At 41.6% G+C, this 23,658-nt stretch overlaps 1 protein-coding gene across 1 annotated transcript in view; it reads right to left on the bottom strand.

Moving 5' to 3' along the window:
- The window catches only part of PLS1 (plastin 1), a 117,210-nt gene extending 99,627 nt beyond the window's left edge, over positions 1-17,583 (bottom strand). Inside the window, exon 1 of the mRNA XM_003265336.1 lies at positions 17,461-17,583. The gene's annotated coding sequence lies outside the window, so the exon portion shown is untranslated. The remainder of the gene's footprint in view (positions 1-17,460) is intronic.
- Positions 17,584-23,658: the final 6,075 nt, after the last annotated feature.

The following is a 23,658-nucleotide window of genomic DNA, read 5'->3' on the forward strand; positions in this document are numbered from 1 at the left end:
CTGAGCTATCCCTGAGCTGAAATTATATGGTATAGTGCTGTTGAGAGAAAGAACATAGGTATTCTTTTTCCTCCTCAGCTGGTGGTTGCTTCCATTTTCAGTCATGAAGCTGTAATTGTACAGATCATGAACAAATGGCAAATCCCAAAGTGGCCTGACTCACAGAGGGTGAGGAGAGAGATGGTAAAGGGACTCAAAATAAAAAGGCAATCCTCTTTTTAACATTTCTAGTTCCTTAAAAGATCTGGACTAATGAAAGAAAAAGTAGCCATATCCTGTATTGTTACAGGACAGAAATTCCATAATCAGAAGGTACCAAATATAGAATTTTATGGTGCACCTAATTTTTAATGATACATAAAGCAAATAAAAGTATGTTGTTTTCAGAAAGACCCTGTCACCTGGTAGTCCTCTTCATTTAGCAATAAGCTCTACTACAGAGTAGCTTAGAGGAGAATTTTTATGTAACAGGAAACAATCACAGTGCAATAAAAGTGTACAAAGATCTTCTCTTGTCTTGAATCATCTGTTATTTCCATGTACAATGAGCTGGTTGAAGATACTACTATGCCATCCTATGACCTCAGTGTTACAGCAAGAGACACACCCCAGGGTGGCACAAGTGTGGGTATCTTTTGAATTCTTGGTCTTTGCCCACAAGATTAGATTAGTGAGTCAGCATCAAGGTAAATAATATTTTCTTTTCAAAATACTTCCTTCTCCTTCATACCTCTTTCCTTCTAAGACCAGAACTTAGCTTTTTTCTTTTCTTTTTTTAAGTTGAAAACTTTTCTTTTTCTTTTGAGACAGAAGCCAGGCTGGAGTACAATGGCATGATCTCAGTTCACTGCAACCTCTGCCTCCCAGGTTCAAGTTTTCCTGCCTCAGCCTCCCGAATAGCTGGGGTTACATGCTTGAACCACCACAGCTGGCTAATTTTTGTATTTTTTTGGTAAAGACGGGGTTCCACCACATTGGCCAGGCTGGTCTTGAACTCCTGGCCTCAAGTGATCTGCCCTCCTTGGCATCCCAAAGTGCTGGGATTACAGGCGTGAACCACGGCGCCCAGCCCTAAGACCAGAACTTAAATGGGAAAATAAACTGTATCTGATCCTACTTCTCTTTTTTCTCAGACTTCCCAGGATGAGAATAGATTCTCTAGTCCTTTTCTCCTGGTTCAACATAAAACAGACTGAAAATTGGCCGGGCATGGTGGCTCATGCCTGTAATCCCAGCACTTTGGGAGGCCGAGGCGGGCAGATCACCTGAGGTCGGGAGTTCGAGATCAGCCTGGCCAACATGGGTGAAACCCCGTCTCTACTAAAAATACAAAAATTAGTTAGGTATGGTGCTGCATGCCTGTAATCCCGGCTACTCAGGAGGCTGAGGCAGGAGAGTCGCTTGAACCCAGGAGGCAGAGGTTGCAGTGAGCCAAGATCGTGCCACCACACTCCAGCCTAGGTGACAGACTGAGACTCTGTCTCAAAAAAAAAATAAAAATTAAATATAAAACAGGCTCAAAATTACATAAGGGATTTTTTTTTCTTTTTCTGAGACAGGGTCTTGCTGTATTGACCAGGCTAGACTCCAGCTCCTGGGCTCCAACTGATCCTCCCACCTCAGCCTCTTGAGTAGCCAGGATTATAGGTGCACAACACCACAACTGGCTGGTGAAGGGAAATTTTAAATAGTCCACTAGGAATCTTTCAGTTATGTTTACTTGAGATCTAACCTTTTCTACTGATCCAACTAAAGCAATAATGAAGGTAGGACTAAGGCTATATCTATACAGTGGAATGAGCCACCGGGATGATGAACAATGATCCCTTTGGAATATGATTTGCAGGTCACAAAGCACTTTCACATCCCCTATCACATACAACAGAGCATTCTCTAAACCTTATATACAAATACAACGTATCTGTATCATGATTTTGGCACTGGACACGATACATCATTACGCTGTAAATCCAGCCCTGCCCCGATTATCAGTGTTAATTAAGTTCAGAAAAGGGAAAGATCCCAGCATGCTGTTTATCCTGAGTTAGAGTTGGAGTTGATTATCTTTTCTCATGGACAGCAACAAGTTAAAGTTAAATCAGTGAGAACTATTAAAGCACTTATTTGCTAAATTCCTCTTTCAATGATGTACTTGTTTCTTAGGAAAAATAATTTTTTAATCTTTACTTCTATTTTCTTACATCGTAATAAAAAAATGGCCTAATGACTTTTGCACATATATTTCAGTACCTAGAGAGGCATAATATGTCATTGAGAGCGCTGGCTTTAGAGTTAGAATTCTTGAGAATGTCTGCTTCTTACTAACTACATCACCTTAAACAAGTCATTTAACCTGAGTCTTGGTTTCATAGCTAAAAAGTTAAGAAGATAATAATACCAACTTCATACAGTTTCAGGGAGGCTTAATTAAAACAAATAGCAAAAGGCTTAGAAAAAGGCCTAAAATATGTAATAGTAAATGCCCAATAGATATTAGGTATTATTTTCAATATTGGTGATTCACGATTATCATAAAATCAATGGTCCTCAAAAGCAATATGTCTGTGCACTTATGTATATAGTATGTACATATACTATATACTACCATATAATACTATATAATAGTATATAATATATACTATTAATACTACATACATACTATATATAATACTATATACATGCTATTTTTTAAAAATTTTGGGGAGACAAGGTCTTGCTCTGTTGCCAAGGTTGCAGTACAGTGGTACGATCATGGCTAACTGCAGCCTCAAACTCCTGGGCTCAAGTGGCCTTCCTGCCTCAGCCTCCCGAGTAGCTAAGACTACAGGCACATGCCACAATATCTGGCTAATTTTTAAATTTTTTGTAGAGACAAGATCTCACTATGTTGCCCAGGCTGGTCTTGAATTCTTGGCCAGATGATCCTCTACCTCGGCCTCTCAAAGTGTTGGGATTACAGACATGAGCCACCATGCTTGACCAATTTAAGTAATTATTAAGGCAGTTCAGTATGTATTTGTGAGAATAAAATAACACAGAGCTCATTCTAGACCAGGGGGTTGACAAACTCAGCCTGAAGGCCAAGTCTGGTCCACTGCCTGCTTGCATATAACCTGTGAACTAAAAACAGTTTTTACATTCTTAAACAGCTAAGAGAAAAATCAAAAGAATAATAATTTGTGACAAGGGAAAATTACAAGAAATTAACATTTCAATGGCCACAAATAAAGTTTATTGGAAGACAGTTATGCTTATTCATGAACATATTGTCTATAGCAGGCTTCACACTACAAGGGCAGAGTTAGGTAGCAGAGACAGAGACCATATGAAACACAAAGCCTAAAATATTTATTACTTGGCCCCTTATAGAAAAAGTTTGCCAATTTCTGGTCTAGACTGTTAGCTCTACAATGGTAGAGACAGATGAGGCCTAGCTCAGTGCCTGGGCCCAAAATTGTGTTCAGGTTTTTGATGAATGAATGTGGAATCAACATGAAAAGCCTGAGATGGGGCTCCTCATATGTGGTAAAGATAGTTGTGCTCGAACAACCAAGAGCCTTTTTGAAAACTGAGTAAGAGAGGACTGCCCCAGTCTGTGTGGCCTGGCGAGAGTCTTTGTCATCCTATCATTCTAATGGTGGAATTTGAGGCCACACTGAAGAGAGTAGGGAAAGGGGACATCAAAAGGACAAACTAACAAGAGAATTCTGCGTTCATCAAATATATCCATTTTAAGACAATATTAGAATCACAAAAACACAGGATAATTCATTTGGGAAAAAATTATATTAAAAAAAATCCTATGGGCTTAGTTCACCTTAAGCTTATTTTTAGATATGGCTGCTTAAAAGGTTTACAAAGTCTTAAGCTGCTATATTTAAGTATGATCCGAATCACAGTAAATGTTAGAGCTTACTGTACTCTGTGCTAGTTAGACAATATCCAGAGTGTCACATTCAACCTACGGAGCATTATTTTTAAGGTAATTTAGTGACAGTCTGGTTTCTAGAGGGGAGCTATCTGCATGGTGATGGGTCTAATCTAGGCACCATTCAAACAAGGCAAATTGAAGGAACTGGAGAATATTTACCATAGAGATGAAACTGCAGTGCCCAGTCTAAATTAACGTAATTCATATAAAACACTTAGAGTACCTGGCACATAGGACATACTTAATGAATACAAGCTTTGTGGGAGGCTGAGGTAGATGGATCAACTGAGGTCAGGAATTTGAGATCAGTTTGGCCAACATGGTGAAACCCCAGGTATACTAAAAACACAAAAATTAGCTGGGTACTGTGGCCTGTGCCTGTAATCCCAGCTACTTGGGAGGCTGAGGCAGGAGAATCGCTTGAACCAGGGAGGTGGAGATTGCAATGAGACAAGATGGCACCACTGTACTCCAGCCTGGGCAAAAGAGCAAGACTCCATCTCAAAATAAATACGTACATACATACAAGCTTTGATCATCAGCACCATCAGCTGAAGTATTATAATGTAAAAGAAGCTAACTTTATTGTTATACCCTTAGAAGGTATAACCATATCCACAAATGGAAATCAGGTTGCTAAATCAGCCATACATAAATTATTGCAAATGTTAATAGTTTACGGCAAAATTCACTTATAATTTTTCATCAAGTAATTATCACTAAATATTCAGTCCACTTTTCTATCTCTACTGAAGAGACTTTGGCAAACGATTTAACTACTTCTGTTGCTCTAAAACCAGGGATGCAAAAGGCATTTATTGTTCACTGAATACCCATGTGCTCCCTCTCACTTCTAGGCCCTTGCTATTAAGCAGGGTGATGAGCTTAGTTCTAGCCAATAGGCTGTGAGTCAAAGTGATTTTTGTCATTCTAGGCCAAAGCATTTCAGAGCTGGTACGTGACCATCCAGTTCCCCTTCCTCTGGTGGGACCACTTGAAAGCCCCATGTTAAGAAAGCAAAGTTACAAAAATCACAGCAGCCTGGATTTCTGAGTCATTGCATATAGGTGAGCTGCCCTGGAGAACAGCCAATAAACACTGACATTTACATGAGCAAGACAGTAATGAAGATGTCATGGTTAATTTGTTACTGCAGCACAGACTACTCTATCTTGACTAATACATAAAATCTGACATTTTGGTAGTATAGAAAGAAACTTTGTATTAATCTGTGATCAATCATCTTGGGCAGTTTACAAAAATTAGCTGAATAAGCAGAGAAATTTTCCAAACCTTCCTCAGACAACTATCTATGCAACTTTATTATTTCAAGTGCATTCACACATTATTACCACATCTACTCCAATTTAAAGATAAATATTTAAAATCAAATCCTCTCTGACACTCACTTATTGAAAAAACTTGAGAGGTAACTAAGACATACATTGAGCAATGTAACCGCTGGCAAACATACTCAGCTAATGTTGTTCTCCCACATAGCTCGTTGCCCGCTTTATGACCCTTGGGCTTCATTTGCAGAAGACATGTGGCAGGAATTAGTGCCCCAGACAAAGCTAGCTTAGTTTCCCTTTGTTAGCAGTCAACAGGTATGCTGTTAATCGGACCAACCAATTTCAGTGGGGCCTTAAACACAGAGAGATGCTATCTCCTTTGGCTGCCAGTAAAAATATCCAGTAAGATAAGGACTCAAGCCTGTGTCCTTTGATACATTCATGATTTAAAACCACTGGAAACTCTGGAGTCTGGTAGGCAGCAGAATATAGGCTTCCACAGCCCTGAGTTCAAATCTCAGCTCTTCTACTGACAAGCTGTGTGAGTCTCAGTCCAAATGACACAGCCTCTTTGAGCCTCAGTTCCTACTACCTTCACAAAGCATTTTGAGAATTACTGGGATTGATGTAAGTGGAAGTACTCAATATACATTGGATGCTCGCTGCCATAGTGCTATGGAATTCTGAAAGTTAATCTGAATTTCTATTAACTTCATGTCTTATTACAAGCAAAACAATATTCTCTTAAAGCAATGAAAAATGTATCTTTGGCTTTACCTTTAGGTTAGATGCTGTCTCCTAATAGTCATGAAGATAAACTCCACTACCTAATTTGATCATCTTCCAATGTGATCAAGCTCTTGTTAGGAAAACATATCTTGAGTTTTCTCAATGTCTGCGCATCTTCCAGAGGCAACTGAATTTTTAAAATTCCTAAGAGTTTCCCAGCCAGGCATAGTGGGTGGCTCATGCCTATAATCCCAGCAGTTTGGGAGGCCACAGTGGGAGCACTGCCTGAGCCCAGGACTTTGAGACCAGCATGGGCAACATGGCAGACCCTGTCTCTAAAAATAAATAAAATAGGATAAATTTTAAAAATAAAAATAAATTAATTTCCCATCAACCACATTCTGCTGATTTCCAATTCTGATCAAGTTGCCCCAAATACTAAAAATCAATGTCACCACAGGCTAATGATTAAAAAAAAAATTCAGACAAATTCCAACATAGAGGCATTCTACAATGTACCTGATTGCTATTCCTCAAAACTCTCGAGATCATCAAAAAACAAAGAAAGTCTGAGAAACTGTCACAGCCAAGGGGAGCCTAAGGAGACACAGTAACTAAATGTCATGCGGTATCCTGGATGGGATCCTGGAACAGAAAAGGGATTTTGGCTAAAAACAAAGGAAATATGAATAACCTAAGGACTTTAGTTAATAATAATATAACAAGATCAGTTCATTAATTATAACAAACATGTCATACTAATTAATGTAAGATGTTAATAATACGGCCCGGAGCAGTGCACGCCTGTAATCCCAGCACTCTGGGAGGCCGAGGAGGGTGGATGATGAGGTCCAGAGATCGAGACCATCCTAGCCAACATGGTGAAACCCATCTCTACTAAAAATACAAAAATCAGCTGGGCGTGGTGGCACATGCCTGTAGTACCAGCCACTCAGGAGGCTGAGGCAGGAGAATCGCTTGAACCCAGGAGGCAGAGGTTGCAGTGAGCCGAGATGGTATCACTGCACTCCAGCCTGGTGACAAAGCAAGACTCCGTCTCAAAAAAAAAAAAAAGATGTTAATAATAGGGTAACAGTATGTCAGTGTGGGAGTATATGGGAGCACTGTTTCATCTGCTTCATTTCCTTGTAAATTTGAAACAGTTCTAAAAGATAAAGTCTATTAGTTTTTTTTTTAAGTCATTACAATGGTATACTTACTTCACATGTATTAAAATGGCCACAATTTAAAAGACAGATAATAAAGTGTTGGTGAGGATGTGGAGAAACAGGAACTTCCATTCATTGCTGGTAGGAATGTAAAATGGTGCAGCTGCTCCAGAAAACGGTTTGGCAGTTCCTCGAAATGCGAAGTGATATGACCCAGCAATTCCACTTCTAGGTATATGCCCAGGAGAAATGAAAATAAATGCCCCTAATAAACCAGTTCACTAAAGTTCACAGCAACAATATTCATAATAGCCCAAAAGAAGAAACAACCCCAATGTCTATGAACTGAAGGATGAATACATAAAATGTGGTATGTCCACACAATGGCATATTATGCACAGCCATGAAAAGAAGTCTTGATATGTGCTACAACATGAATGAACCTTGACATCATTGTGCTAAGTGAAATAAGCCAGACGCAGAAGGCCACATATTATATGATTCCATTTATTTGAAATTTCAAGAATAGGCAAATCTATAGACAGAAAGCAGATTTGGCATTGCCTAGGGTAGGGGCAGCTGGGGAGGAGGTAGTAGAAAATGAGGAAAGTGCTAATGAATACAGGGTAATGAAAATATTGTAAAACTGACTATACAGTTTAAATTGGGGAACTGTATGGTATTAAGGAAAGTCTGAGAAACTGTCACAGCCAAGAGTAATAAAACTTATTTTAAAAACAATGTCATCTGTGCCAAGAATACTGATGAAACATCATTTAATCCTATTCAAAGTGAAGATTTTGACAACGTGTGGTTGATATGAAACCTTTAATTTCTCTGAGAAGTCCTGATGCTTGCTTTAGTAATACCTTAATGCCTCAGGACATAACACACTCAAAAAAAACTGTGCATAAAGAAGTTCTAAATGAATCTTGGTATCCTGTCTAGATTAAATGAGCAATGTGCATATCACAAGGTCTTCCTTAAGTGTGCCTGAGATGTGAAATAGCATGCAGAATATTCCCACTAATATTTAATAATACATTAACATGCAAAAATGGGTATCATTGTGTACCCTTTTGTACAATGCTTCGGGATTCAGTCATTTCCTCTGAATTACTAGAAAATTACAATGTTGGCCAGGCGCAGTGGCTCATGCCTGTAATCCCAGCACTTTAGGAGGCCGAGGCGGGCGGATCACGAGGTCAGGAGATCGAGAACATCCTGGCTAACACAGTGAAACCCCGTCTCTACTAAAAATACAAAAAATTAGCCGGGCGTGGTGGTGGGCACCTGTAGTCCCAGCTACTCAGGAGGCTGAGGCAGGAGAATGGGGTGAACCCCAGGGGCGGAGCCTGCAGTGAGCTGAGATCGTGCCACTGCACTCCAGCCTGGGTGACAGCAAGACTCCGTCTCAAAAAAAAGGAAAATTACAATGTTTTGGGTTCTCCCATTATTTATTGTCCTAGTGGTATGAGAAATGCTTATAGTAACCTTGCAGAAATACTTCAATTAAGGCTTAGTCTCCCACAGAACAATATATATCACATAGGGAGAATATAACTTTGTAAAATATTTAGAAAGTTTAATCTTTTATCCTACACATCCCAGATGTACATAGCAGGAAGTATAAGTTTTAAAACAAAACTACTTTGTTCAAGATGAAAGAGATGGATATTTTCCCATGTTAATCAACTCTTATTTCAAGAACTCATTTTACCGTTAACATGCTCCATAGTTGAGGGTTAGCCATAAAATACATTTAGACTTTTATAAAAATTGCATATAAATTTCATAGAGGAATTATTTTATCTAGTCAGTAACAGAAGAAAATATGAACTGACTGGAAGAGCACTAGATTTGGAGCTAGACTGAAGTCCCATGAGGTCAGGAGTTTGAGATCAGCCTGGCCAACATGGAGAAACTATGTCTCTACTAGAAATACAAAAATTAGCTGGGCATGGTGGCGTATGCCTGTAACCCCAGCTACTGGAGAGGATGAAGCAGGAGAATCACTTGAACCGGGGAGGCGAAAGGTTGCAGTGAGCCAAGATTGTGCCCCTGAGCAACAGAGCAAGACTCTGTCTCACAAAAATAAATAAACCCTGACATTTTTTCAAATGTTGAAATTACAAGACACAGTTATGAGTTTAATTTCTGCCAGTTTCAAATCAGGCAACCTCTAGCAGGCAAATCATTCTCTAAGTCTTGGCCACTTATCAGTGAAAGAAAGCAAAATCAGAAAGCTTTTTTAAACATCAATAAATGCCTTACCTCTTTATCTTGTAGTTGACTAGTTACTTTCACGTTCACTATCTTGTTTAATTATCAAACCTACAGCTGAAGAGAAGGCCTTCCTTCTCATGGGGTCAGAAACAGAATCACAGACTTTGACTTCTCATCCATGGTTCTGATCATAGGCCAACTGGTTTCAGGTATCTAAACTTTAAATTGCCCTAAGACTCATTTTAATTGACCACTAAACATTCAGAGATTTTCAGATTACCTTTTTCCACTGATAATAATCTTGAATTTTTTTTTTCTTTTTTTTGAGACAGAGTCTTGCTCTGCTGCCCAGGCTGGAGGTGCAGTGGCGCGATCTCGGCTCACTGCAAGCTCTGCCTCCCGGGTTCACGCCATTCTCCTGCCTCAGTCTCCTGAGTAGCTGGGACTACAGGCACCCGCCACCACGTCGGCTAATTATTTGTATTTTTAGTAGACACGGGGTTTCACCATGTTAGCCAGGATGTTCTCGATCTCCCGACCTCGTGATCCGCCTGCCTCGGCCTCCCAAAGTGCTGGGATTACAGGCGTGAGCCACTGCGCCCGGCCAATAATCTTGAATTTAATTTGGCTGTTTGAGGATAAGAAAGGGATCAAGCAAATTGCTATTATTGTTGGTTTTCCAAAATTAACTCACTTCCATGACAACTTCTGATAAAAAACATCATTGGGTTTTTGTGAGCTGTGTTTCACAGCTGGCACCTCACTGACCTGATTAACACTTAAAATTCCAATAACTAGGTCACTCTTAGAAACATTTCCTTGACCAAAAGGATGTCCCAATGATCTTAAACCTGGGGAGAGGGGAAGGAAAAGGGAGACCTCCAGGAAAGAATTCAGAGTGCTCTCCAGGAAAAGACAGCAGGAGTCTTTGAGAGGTTTTGGTTTATTCACGAAGGTTATAAATACTAACTTGATATCAACCTAGAGATTCTACATGTCTAAACCTTTCCCTCTTTTATTCATTCCAAGCAGCCCTTGGTCCAAGGTGTAATTAACAAGACCAATCCTTCCACACACATTTACCAGTGTCTTAAACTCAAATCCAAATTCTATTTTGGCAGTACTGCTAAAATCTCTTATTTCTTAGTTCTCAAAAAAATTGAAGGAGCTTTTGTCATTTTTTAAATAAAAACGTCTTCTTTCTTGAAACTGGATCTATAAACAATTTAATGTATTGTGTTCCTCAATAATAGAGTAAATCTGATTTCTGCTAATATTTTGGGTCAATGACACCCCAAAACCTTTTGCTTTTTATCATGAAGAAGCCCCTCAGACACCTTCTACCTTACTAATGTCTCCATCCAATTTACTATCAAGAAAAGACAGTTTCTCTTTTTTTTTTTTTTTGTGGTCAGCTTGGATCTTTTGAAGGAGGCATGTCTGTGTGCAGTGAGTTATCACCCAGATATTCTTGTAGGCTTTTTTTTTTTTTTTTTGAGGCAGGGTTTCACTTTGTCACCCAGGCTAAAGTGCAGTGGCACAATCTCAGGTCACTGCAGCCTCAACCTCCTGGGCTCAAAATGATCCTCCCACCTCAGCCTATGTAACTGGGACTACAGGCACACGCCACCATGCCCAGATAATTTTTTTGTAGAGATGACGTTTTGCCATGTTGCCCAGGCTGGAGTTGAACTCTTGAGCTCAAGCGATCCACCTGCCTCAGCCTCCCAAAGTGCTGGGATTACAGGCATGAGCCACCATGCCCAGCCAGTCTCGTAGTTTTATAGCTGTGAATTGCTCACAAAAGTCAACCATAAAATTTAGTTTATCGTAAAGTCTTAAGTCCCTTCACCACTGGACTTTATGAACAAAGCTATGTCTAACTCTGCTAGGAAATATTTTCTGATGAAACAAGTGTTTTAAGTAAGAAAAAAACTCTCCCAATCATCTAACTCCTCACACTTTCTGTGCCCACAATATTACTATAATAAAAAGCAATGTGCCTTTACAGAAGCCATGCTACATATGTCTCACCAAAAATGGCACATAGGCACTTTCAGACACAGTGCTGAAAAGAAATCAGATGATCAAAGTTGAACAGCCTCACTTCTCATGTGACCTTACACATCAGCAAAGTTTCCAGCAATCAAAATTGTTTAACCATTTTATAACCAATAAACCCGTATGCAGCACAAATGTCTCTTTCTCTTTCTCCCTGAAGTTCATCATCAGCCAGAGTAAAATGTTAATTCAGAACTGGATGAAGTGACAAGCTTCTGAATGTTGAGAGAAGTAATGAGGGCCAGCGGTGGACTCAGCCTCAACACTTTGGGAGGCCGAGGCGGGCGAGTCACTTGAGGTCAGGAGTTGGCGACCAGCCTGGCCAACATGGTGAAACCCCGACTCTACTAAAAATACAAAAATTAGCCCAGTGAAGCCAGAAGCTGCTGACCCTGCCTTTCATATCCAGAGAAGAGGCCCTGGGAACACAGAACCACTCAGGGGAAGGTAAAGCAGAACCAGGAAATGGAAAGTGAGCTCAGGCAGCAAGGGAGGGAAGCACGCTCTCAGCTGGGTTCCATTTTGAGACTCCCAGGAGAGTAAGTTCTCCATGTAATTAGGTTCATCAAGAGGAGGGAGAGAAGCACATTTTCTCATAGGTCAAAGTTGGGGCCTACGGGGTGGGGGGGGCCTTTAAATTATTTGTCTTTGACCTGGGGCCTTTCCTGAGGTATCTATACCCACCTCCAATTAATCCACAGGGACTTCACAACTCTCCGATCTTAAAAATTGGGGGAGAATGTGTTCACATCTGGATTCTTCCTGGGGGTTTATGGCCATAGTTCAAAGGCCTGAGATTAGATTCATGATCCATAGATATTCCAGGAGCTTCCAGCAGTGGATCCTGACACCCAGGGAAAGAAATCCTTATACCTGGTCACTCCAGAGTTCTTAGGCTCCTACACAAGGTGAGCTTCCCAGTTTCCCATTGCCAACTCCACAGACACCCCCTGGATGACCACCAACTCACTCCCCAACCACAGCTCCACCCCAAAAGAGGGTGGGAGCAGATCAGAAGTGGCTTTAATGGTGTACCCAGAGAAAAAGCTGCTGTCCCTTTCTCAAGGAATGCTTCAAGAGAAAAGGAGATAAAGACTAAGTGGAATAAAAAAGAAAAAAAACGGAATGATTTATCACTGTTGTTTTGGTTTAAATGTGGCTCAGAATGTTGGCGGTTCCACCAGCTGAAACCTGTGGCTATTCTAAGCATCTGTTAGAGTTACCTCAGAAACAGCTTTGCATTTTTGTTAAGATATTTGATTAAGTTATTTGAGCGCTCAGTGTATAAAGTCAGATAGGCCTGGGGTCAAATCTCAGCTCAGCCACTTGTAAACTGTGTGACCTCAGATAAATGCTTTTATCTATCTCTCTAAGCCTCAATTTTCTCATCTAGAAAATGAGGGTAGGCCAGGTGCAGTGGTTCATGCCTGTAATCTCAGGGCTTTGGGAAGCTGAGGTGGGAGGATTGCTTGAGGCTAAAAGTTTGAGATCAGCCTAGACAACACGGCAAGACCTCATCACTACAAAAAAAAATTTTTTTAATAAGCCGGGCACGGTGGTCCACACCTGGGAGGCTGAGGCGGGAGGACTGCTTGAGCCCAGGAGTTCAAGGTTACAGTGAGTTATGATCGTGCCATTCCAATCCAGATTGGGTGACGGACTGAAACCCTGTTTTTAAAAAATAAAAATTAAAAATAAATGAGTAATTGTTGCACCTATCTCACAGGATGGTTTATAAGGATGAAATGATATATTACTTGTAAAGTATTTAGTATAGTGCCTGGTTCATGGAAGATATTCTGTAATACTAGTTACTAATATTACTATTATTATTTTAAGAAAGATATTTGCCATTTTACAAAGGGCCATGGTAAATGCTAGGATTTAATATTTGGACATTTAAGTGTATGAGACATTAACTTCAACATACTACCTGATTTTGCATCTGCCTGATCAATTTTCACTAACGTCATCAAGAAAAACATATATATATATATATAATATATAAAACCAGGCCAACCCTTCCCTTCTCCCCTGCTAGCCATTTCTCAAGCTCATTTGTTCTGTCTCTCCTCTCAACTGCTCTCTCTCTCCTTGACATTTTTAATGGACCATCGTTGCCTGTGGAAATATGAAGATGGTGGTCAACCGCAGTGTGCAAGTCAATGGCAAGGATATGGCATCCAACAGCTCCCTCATTGCTGTGTGCAGCTCAATGGAAAGGCTGTGTTTTGATTTGCAAAATGGCTATGATTTGCAAAATGCAACATCTGTTCCAAGTAAACAAATATTCCAAACCACCTCTTGAACTGGAATTTTGGATTCAGCAGCACTGCTGTCTTGTTTTTCCAGGTGGAATCTGATCACAGTTGTCTCTCTCTCAGCCTTACCTCACCCCCACGTTCTTGGGTCATAAACACCACCCTTTGGTGCCACCCTCCTGGCCTACCCTCACCACACCTGGCCTACCCTCTCCAAAGCCATTGCTCACCACCTCCTGGTAGTGTAGAATGTCTCTAGGAAATAGACTCTCAGTCCCAAGGACTTTGGGCCAACCCATTTGTGTCTGCCTCTGACAAGCTAAGCTACCGTGACCTTTCCAGACTTCAACTCCCCAGCATGAAGATTCCTAGGACCCCAGCCTCACTCCCTCCTCACTGTGTACACTCAACCTTGAGCTGGCCAGCAGCCTTGTGTTTCACCTCTTCCAATGACACACACATTCTCTCATCGACCACCAAATTTCCCCTTTAGATTGGATTCTGAGGGCTTTCAGTCCACAGAACATCTTGAACTGGAGTGTCTTGCTACCCATTCAAATTAATCTTGGGAGGCTGAGCATGGTGGCTCAGGCCTGTAGTCCTAGCACATTGGGAGGCTGAGGCAGGCCAATGGATTCAAGACCAGCCTGGGCAACATAGTGAGACCCCATCTCTAAACACAAAAAAATACAAAATTAGCCAGGCATGGCGGCACGTGCCTGTGGTCACAGCTACTGGGAAGGCTGAGGTGGGAAGGATCACTTGAGCCCAGGGAGGTCAAGGCTGCAGTGAGCAGTGATCGTGCCACTGCACTCCAGCCTGGGCGACAGAGTGGGACCCTGTCTCAAAAAATAAATAAATAAAAATAATCGTGGGGTCAACAACCTCAAAAAGTAATAGTTAATGAAAAGAGCTTGGGTCTAGTAATGAGGAAATTTGAACAGAGCTTCTGGCTATCCCACTAACTAGCTTAGTTAAGAATATCTGAGTCCCTCCTCTATACAATTAGGGGATAGTCTGGATAAAGCACTACCATATAGCTCTAAGATCCTAAATGTCCACCCTCCCCATGGCAAAATGCACTTTTATTTATTTGTTCTTTCATTCATTCATTCATTCATTCATTCATGTAATAACTAATGAGTGTCTGATACTGCAAAGCAATGTGCCAGGTATTGTGAGGGGTTAAAGGTCATCCTTCAGAGAGCTTATCATCTAGAACGGGAAATAAGACAATTACGTCACTAACTGTAAGAAACAGAGACAATGTCACAATTCGAGGTCCTTTTTTTTTTTTTTTGAGATGCAGTCTTGCACTGTGGCCCAGGCTGGAGTGCAGTGGCACGATTGTGGCTCGCTGCAAGCTCCGCCTCCTGGGTTCATGCCATTCTCCTGCCTCAGCCTCCCAAGTAGCTGGGAATACAGGCGCCCACCACCATGCCCACCCGGCTAATTTTTTGTATTTTTAGTAGAGATGGGGTTTCACCATGTTAGCCAGGATGGTCTCGATCTTCTGACCTCGTGATCCACCCACCTTGGCCTCCCAAAGTGCTGGGATTGCAGGCGTGAGCCACCGCACCCAGCCGATTGGAGGTACTTTTAAGATAAAAAGAACATTATAAACCCACTACTAACACCCCAACCCTGAAATTCATTTTCAACATGTCTTTCCTTCTCTGCATCTAGTCTTTCACCACATGCTTCTTCCTTTACATTTCTTAATTCTGTGCCCTCTTTTCTCCACTTTGAGTCACAGGCTTAATCCAGGGCCTGAACCAACTGACCCCTGTTATGTTTTTACACCTGTCTCCCGTAAGCCCCCTAACTAATCTGTGATCTGTTATCAAAATATGAGCAATCAGAAATGGACTTGGCTGCTGTCTTGATACAGCGCTAACATGGCCTTCCCCATATTATAGAACACACATGAAATCCCTTTACAAAACTATCCATACTGCACTTCCTTCCCCCACTCCCTCCCATAAACAGGGACTAAGAATATACTTTGTGCTTAGTGCTGGGTGGGATGTTTAAGTCATAGGCTTTAACCTCCAAGAGCTTACACAACCTGTCAACTTCCTGGTTGGGAAGTTGGGAGGTGCTAAAATACTCAGGATACGATATATAATGGGGATACTAACAGCACAAACAACAGTAGTAAGTGCTATAGGGTTCAGAAGAGGGAGAGCTACTTCATGCTAAGGCAATCAAGGAAGGCTTCCAAAAAGAGGTCACACCTGAGCTACACCTTGCAGCAGGGGCAGGACTTCAATACGGAAAGAGGGAGGCAAACAGGCATTTTGGGCCAAGGGTCCAAGTGACTGAGGGAAGGAAGGAGGGCGGTTTCAGGACCAGCAAATTGTTAGGTGGGGCTTCAGTGAAAGGGCACTTTTTGAAAGGAGTTTATGAGGTACTAGCAAGCTTAGTAAGAGAAACAACTAATTTTCTGCTTAAGCCAGAATTCATGGTATAAGTAGAAGAGAAAAAGGAAGTTTAATAATTGAGGCAAAGAAGAGTATCAGCAGGAAGTGGTAAAAAGACCCCAGAAAATGAGAAAACCTGGATCCCAGGCCTAGCTTTGCCAATGAGGGGCTTGGGTGGCCACAGCAAGTCATCTAACCTCGCTGGTCTCAGTTTTCTCATTTGTAAACTGAAGCAGCTGAACTGGCTGACCTCAAAGGTCTCTACAGCCAAAACTAGACCAACTGTATATTATTTCTGCCATTAAAACATTTATCATGGGAGGAATGAAGGGGGGCAGGATACCTGTATTCCCTTTCCATATAGGTTTCTCTTCCTGAACTTAAAATTTCCTCTTCCTAAACTTACTACCTCTCTCTCTCTATATATATATATGCCTCCACATTACAAATTTAACACTTTACTATAGAATTTCATTACATAATTCAACTTAAAGGAGAGCTGATTACAAAGGTGGTGGGGGTGTAAAAGTACTTGCTTCAAGTTCAGTGTGTGCCCCCTGTCCTGAAATTTTGCTTCTGACTCACAGGTTCTTCAAGAAATTTATGCAGCACAGCTGAAGCCTCACACAAGTGTATCCAACACCGTGGCTGGAGGGAAAAATATCACGGAATAAGCCATAAAATGTGACACAATAAGTAAAGGGGGAAAAGTGAGAATTCTGTTACTCATCTAAATGACCGCTTCCTTTTAATAGTATCAAATGAAGTACAGTAATAATTGAAAAGTTAGAGGGAAATCTTAAATTTTTTTAAGTCTCCACTTGAAAATGCAGCTGAAACACGAAAAGTTTTTTGGCAGTGAAATTCGCTGAAAACTGACATTTTTATGCCGCATCCAGAGGTCCCTATGCTCCAGGAAAGGTACCGAAAACAGAAAGCACGGATGGGATTTCACTACAGCCCTATTGATCCTATGCACCAAAAGGCCAAAGGCAAATAAACCAGTCCCAGAATTAAAACAAAACAGACTGGTTCAGAAAGCCTCACCCGCAGCCACCCAAAGTTGAAAGCAGAAAACTTAATGAAATACCTTATTTCATTGCATGGAATCACAAATGAGTTAACAGGCTTATTGTTTAAGCAGTGTAAATACGCGATTTAACACCTGCGGGCACTGCCAGCCGGGACTGGGCAGAAGCGCGCCTGGAGGACGGCGGGAGCCACACTGCACAGCTAGGGGACGAGACGCGAGCGAGGGGACCCGGAGAGACTGCCCCCGAGCCGCCGCGCGCCCCCAAAGGAGTAACGCTTCGCTTTCTATCTGTCTGTCCAGCCTTCCTTTTGGGCCCTATCCCCACCCCCGCGTACCTGCCGCCGCCGCTGTCCTGCCTTCGAGAGCGCAGCTTTCACTGGAGATCCAAGTACCTGCAGGTCCACTCTGCGGCTACCTCTCCGCGCCCGCGTAACCGCTGCGCTCGCGCCACTGCGCATGCTCGGCCGGCACCCGGGCCCGCAAACTCTGAATCCACTTGCCACGTTTTGCCTGCGGCTGCCAGGGGAGGGAAAGGGAAGCCCAGTACCTGGGTTCAGGCTAAGGGTGAAAGAGGAGTTGCAGGCGCTGGGAGCGTGGATGGGGAGAGGCGGATGGGCGCTGCGGCAACGTTATCTCTACCGCCCACAGTTACCCAAGTCTAAAGATGACCACCTACACCCTGGGAATGAGTTTAGCACAGCAGTTCTCAAACTTGAGCGTGGATCAGAATCACCTGGAGAGCTTTTTAAATCACAGATCCCAAACCCACAGTTTCCGATTTAGTTAGGTCTGGAGCGTAGCGCGACAGTTCCCATTTCTAACATGTTCTCAGCGAAAACTGGTGCTACTAGTCTGGGTGCCACAGTTTGGGACCTGCTGGTCAAAAGGAAAGGTATACGTTATTAAAGGAAGACTTGTTTGTCTCCCCTACTCTCTCTTTTTTCCGTTTGTTTCACGGATTGCTTCCTTGTCATTTAACAGCCACACCTGAATAAAATAAATATATAACTAAAGCCCACACTCAAACAAAAGTGGGATATTTTCTCTCGCATGTGAGTCAAGTAAATGGAATGCTACCTCAAGAGTTCTCACATACTTTGCCTGAAGCATAATCCGTAGTTGTAGTCTGTCCATCTCAGTCTAGAGAACAGAACAAGGTTTTGCTGCCCCTTTAACTCAAAGTCCCACGTGCCCCTTCTGCGCCTAGCACAATATCCAATACAGAATAGGCACCCAACCAACCCTGAGATGGTAACAATAGGAAAAAAAAGAGGGAAGTTGAAATTATTTTAAGAACTCAAATAAATTGGACGAGCAATGAACTATGCAAGTACGTGGGCCATGGGGAGGGAAGATAAGGAATTTTTCCCACCTGCCACCTAGAGAATCAGGTAAATTTAGTATTCTTATCTGATTTTTCCCACCTGCCACCTAGAGAATCAGGTAAATTTAGTATTCTTATCTGATTTTTCCCACCTGCCACCTAGAGAATCTGGTAAATTTAGTATCCTTGTCTGATACTTATTTATCTAGATATGCAAGGGGAGTTAAGTAAGTTCTCACAAAATAAAGCAAAATATTTCTTTAAAAGGTAAACATACATCTAACATATGACCCAGCCATTTCATTCCTAGATGTTATCCAAGAGAAATTAAAACATATGCTTACCCAAAAACTTGAACAGGAATGCTCATAGCAGCTGTTTTTCACAAAAGCCCCAAACCAGAAGGAACCCAACTGTCCATCAACATGTAAATGAAAAAACAAATTGTGGTATATTTATACAACGCAATACTACTCAACAATAAAAAAGAAGAAATACTCTCACACAGGACTCAATATGGATAACTCAAAATCAGTATGCTGAGTTGAAGAAGCTAGAGACAAAACATATTGTATAATCCCACTTATATGAAGTACCAACTAACCTATAATGACAAAAACCAGATTAGTAATTGCCTGGAGCCAGGAGTGGAGGGAAGGATACACTGCAAATGAGCAGAAAAAATATTTTTGGAGGGGGACGACGGAAATTTTCTCTGTTTTGATGGTAGTGACAATTTCACAGGTGTATACAACTATCATCGCTAAGTTGTACACTTTAAACATGAAAAATCTGTGTAAATTATTCACCAGTAAGTTTGATAAGAAAACACTTTTTCATGAAATACTCTTATGATCTGTTTTTTTTTTTTCGTCGTAATATTGACCAGGGCAAGTTCATAAGGAAATGTATAGATTCTAAATATGTTATAACCTGATTTGGGAGAGGTAAAATAAAAAGTCATCCTCTGTAAATGAAGCTAAAAATAATCCATATAAAATGTCTGTAACAACCCTCTGTAAAAGCAGCCAACCCTAAGATATGATTTGTAAATATACCATTGATAAAACTGTTTCCCAAAATTGTTTCTAAGTGTAAAATAATAACTAGAGTATATCATTAGAAATGCCCAACCAGGGCCCAGCGCAGTGGCTCACGCCTGTAATCCCAGCACACTGGGAGGCCAAAGTAGGCAGATCACCTAAGGTCAGGAGTTCAAGACCAACCTGAGCAACATGATGAAACCCTGTCTCTTCTAAAAATACAAAAATTAGCCGGGCATGGTGGCGAGCGCCTGTAATCCCAGCTACTTGGGTGGTTGGGGCAAGAGAATCTCTTGAACCCAGCAGGCAGAGGTTGCAGTGAGCTGAGATCAAGCCACTGCACTCTAACCTGGGCGACAGAGTGAGACTCCATCTCAGAAAAAAAAAAAAATAAAATGCACAACCAGCGTGTAATAATTATATAAAGAAAATTGTTATCTGCTTAACTGATTGTATCACTAGCAGTGAGAAATAAGGTATTCAAACTGTGTTTCCAGGAGCCCTGGGTTTCCTGGAGAGAAAAATACACAGGGCTCTGGATCAAGGACCCTAACCCAGACTGTGAAATCTTATTTGATAAAAGGGTTTCACTGATAATTTTTTTTTTTTTTTGAGACTGAGTCTCGCTCTGTTGCCCAGGCTGGAGTTCAGTGGCATGACCTCAGCTCACTGCAACCTCTGCCTCCCAAGTTCAAGAGATGCTTCTACCTCAGCCTCCTGAGTAGCTGGGATTACAGGTGCACACCACCACACACCTAGTTAATTTTTCTATTTTTAGTAGAGACGGAGTTTCTCCATGTTGGCCAGTCAGGTCTCGAACTCCTGACCTCAGGTGATCCACCCGCCTCGGCCTCTCACAGTGCTGAGATTACAAGTGTGAGCCACCGCACCCGGCCGTCATTGATAATTAAAAGAGCAATCGTTTGAAAACAATTGAAGTAATAGTATCAGGTCGTAAGAATTCACAAAGAGATGGTATACTTGGTGGACCTAAGTATTCTGGTAATCAAAAGTGTACACTGTTCTTTGGCTTGCAGAGCAATGGGAAAAAATATATACAAAGATTTTTAAACTAGTTAAAAATGTACACTGTAGTTATAGTAACCATATGTTCCAATTTTTCTAGAATAGTCTTAATTTAAATATTTGTTTATCACATAAATTATATCTACTCATGTATTCCAACTGTTGGTTGAAAAAAATAACATCTTTTAAGCTGGGGGTTGTTTTTCAAAATAACTAAAAATAAAACAAGGATAAAGCAGGGCATGGTGGCACACACCTGTAATGCCAGCATTTTGGGAGGCCAAGGTGGAAAGGGCACTTGAACTCAGGAGTTCAAGACCAGCCTAGACAACTTGGAAAAACCCCATCTCTAAAAAAAAAAAAAACTAAAATTAGCCAGGTGTGGTGGCATGTGCCTGTGGTTCCAGCTTCTCTGGAGGTTGAGATGGGAGGATCTCTTGAGCCCAGGAGTCTGAGGCTACAGTGAGCCATGTTCACTACACTGGACTCCAGCCTGGGCAACAGAGCAAGACCCTATCCGAAAAAAAAAATTGAGCTGCTACTGGGTAGTCACCATTTTAAACACTTCACAGTATTTACTCATTGAATATCCATGCCAACCCTATGAAATTATCCTCAATTTACAGGTGAGAAAACTGAAGTACAAAATGTTATTTTTCCCATGATAACACAACTAAAGACTAAATATTTACAACTACATTTTTAAAATATATTTTATATAAAGACAATCTTTGCTCATTTCACAGTTTCCAAGGATCCATCTGAATTATTAATTTATTTTTCCAGGCTCATTGATACTGAGAGGGCTACCAAAAAAGCAGAGCTCTAGTGATTACTGCCATCATCATCTTCATTATCATTGCTAATATTTATTCCATGTCTTCTATGTACTAGCTACTGCGCCAAGAAGTTCACATTGTTTATTTCATTTAATATTCATGAAGACAAAAGTGCAGATTCAATAATAATAGGTAACAAAGACAGCGAATGGCGGAACCAGGATTCCATCTCAAGAGTGAATGGCGGGCCGGGTGTGGTGGCTCATCCCAGCAATTTGGGAGGCCGAGGCAGGTGGATCACTTGAGGTCAGGAGTTCAAGAACAGCCAGGCCAACATGGTGAAACCTCATCTCTACCAAAAAATACAAAAATTAGCTGGGTGTGGTGGCATGTGCCTGTAGTCCCAGCTACTTGAGAGACTGAGGCGGGAGAATCACTTGAAGCAGGGAGGCAGAGGTTGCGGTGAGCTGAGATCACGTCACTGCACTTCAGCCTGGGTGACAGAGTGAGACCTTGTCTCAAAAAAAAAAAAAAAAAAAAAAAAATAGCTAATGGAAGAACCAGGATTCAACTCGTTTTCTGCTATTTACAATACTGGTCCCTGCAAAGTTATACTATATCCTGTATTTTAGGGGAAAAACATTGGCATTCTGGATTATAACCAAGTCTCTGTGAATGTGGCTAATGTTAGTTCATTCCCCAGAGCATGATGGTTTCTAACATGCTTATAACCACAACATCCCACTGCAACTCAGCCCTGATCAGCATCCCGAAATCAGCTACTATATAGGCACCAATTTTACAATCAATTTTAGAAAAGTAGGTGCATTCTGAATGATACCAGCAAGTGTGATGTGACCATATTTATTTTATTTGGCTGTTTTTTTTTTTTTTCCCAGAACAAAGAGAGTAGAGAAAAAAAACATATGTGAGAAAGACTAAGATTCAATATTCAGTCTGTGGCCATACCACCCTGAACACTCTCGATCTCATGTGATCTTGGAAGCCAAGCAGGGTCAGACCTGGTTAGTACTTGGATGGGAGATTCAGTACTCATTTCAACTCTGAATTTATGATAAATCATTTAGAAGAGAAAACAATAATATGAGAAATAAGTCCAAAAAAACAGGGCAAAACCTCTCTCTCTCATGCATACACACACACACACACACACACACACACACACACACACACAATTTAACACACACACCGTTTTGAGCTAACACAGATAAGATCAAAATAGCCAACAAAACACACACACCTAAACCCACCTACCACCTAAAATCTCATGAAATGATAAAGGGAATAATTTTATTTGTTTATTTTAATCATTATTTATTTTTGAGGCACAGGGTCTCACTTTGTCACCCAGGCTGGAGTGCAGTGGCAGAAACATGGTTCACTGCAGTCTCCACCTCTGGGGCTCAATTGATCTTCCTGCCTCAGCCTCCTGAGTAGCTGGAACTACAGGCATGCACCACCACGCTCAGCTAATTTTTGTATTTTTTTGTACAGACAGGGTTTCACCATGTTGCCCTGTCTGGTCTGGAACTCTTGAGCTCAAGCGATCGCCTGCCTCAGCCTCCCAAAGTGCTGGGATTACAGGCATGAGCCACAGGGCCCGGCCAGGAGATACTTTTAAAAAGTAAAGGCCGGATGCAGTGGCTCACACCTATAATCCCAGCGCTTTGGGAGGCCAAGGCAGGCGGATCACCCGACATTGGGAGTTCAAGGCCAACCTGACCAAAATGGAGAAACCCCATCTCTACTAAAAATACAAAATTAGCCCGGTGTGGTGGCACATGCCTGTAATCCCAGCTACTCAGGAGGCTGAGGCAAGACAATCGCTTGAACCCAGGAGGCAGAGGCTGCATTGAGCCAAGATTGTGCCATTGCACTCCAGCCTGGGCAACAAGAGTGAAACTCTGTCTCAAACAAACAAACAAAAAGAAGTAAAAGAAGGCTGAGTGTGGTGGTTCATGCCTGTAATCCCAGCACTTTGGGAGGCTAAGGCGGGTGGAACAACCTAAGCTCAGGAGTTCAAGAGCAGCCTGGTCAACATGGTGAAATCCTAGAAACAAAAAAAATTGCCATCGACAAACCAGAAATGTTGAGAAAAGACAGAATGCAGATAGATTAAATCTCAGAAAAGCCAAATGGAAGGAAAATTCAGCTCCAATTATATGGAGGAATCTGCTAAAGGCAAAAGTAGGAGTAGTTGGGGAGAGGGTGTACAAACTCACAGTTAACAGATCAAGAAGTAGGGAGGAGGGTACTGAGACATTGGTCAGGGAGAGTAATTAGAATAAGAGATTTAGAGCAGCTAGGCTGGTCAACCACTTTCTCCTCTCCAAATGGTTC

This window comes from Nomascus leucogenys, chromosome 8 (assembly GCF_006542625.1).
Source record: "Nomascus leucogenys isolate Asia chromosome 8, Asia_NLE_v1, whole genome shotgun sequence".
Lineage (NCBI taxonomy): Eukaryota > Metazoa > Chordata > Mammalia > Primates > Hylobatidae > Nomascus > Nomascus leucogenys.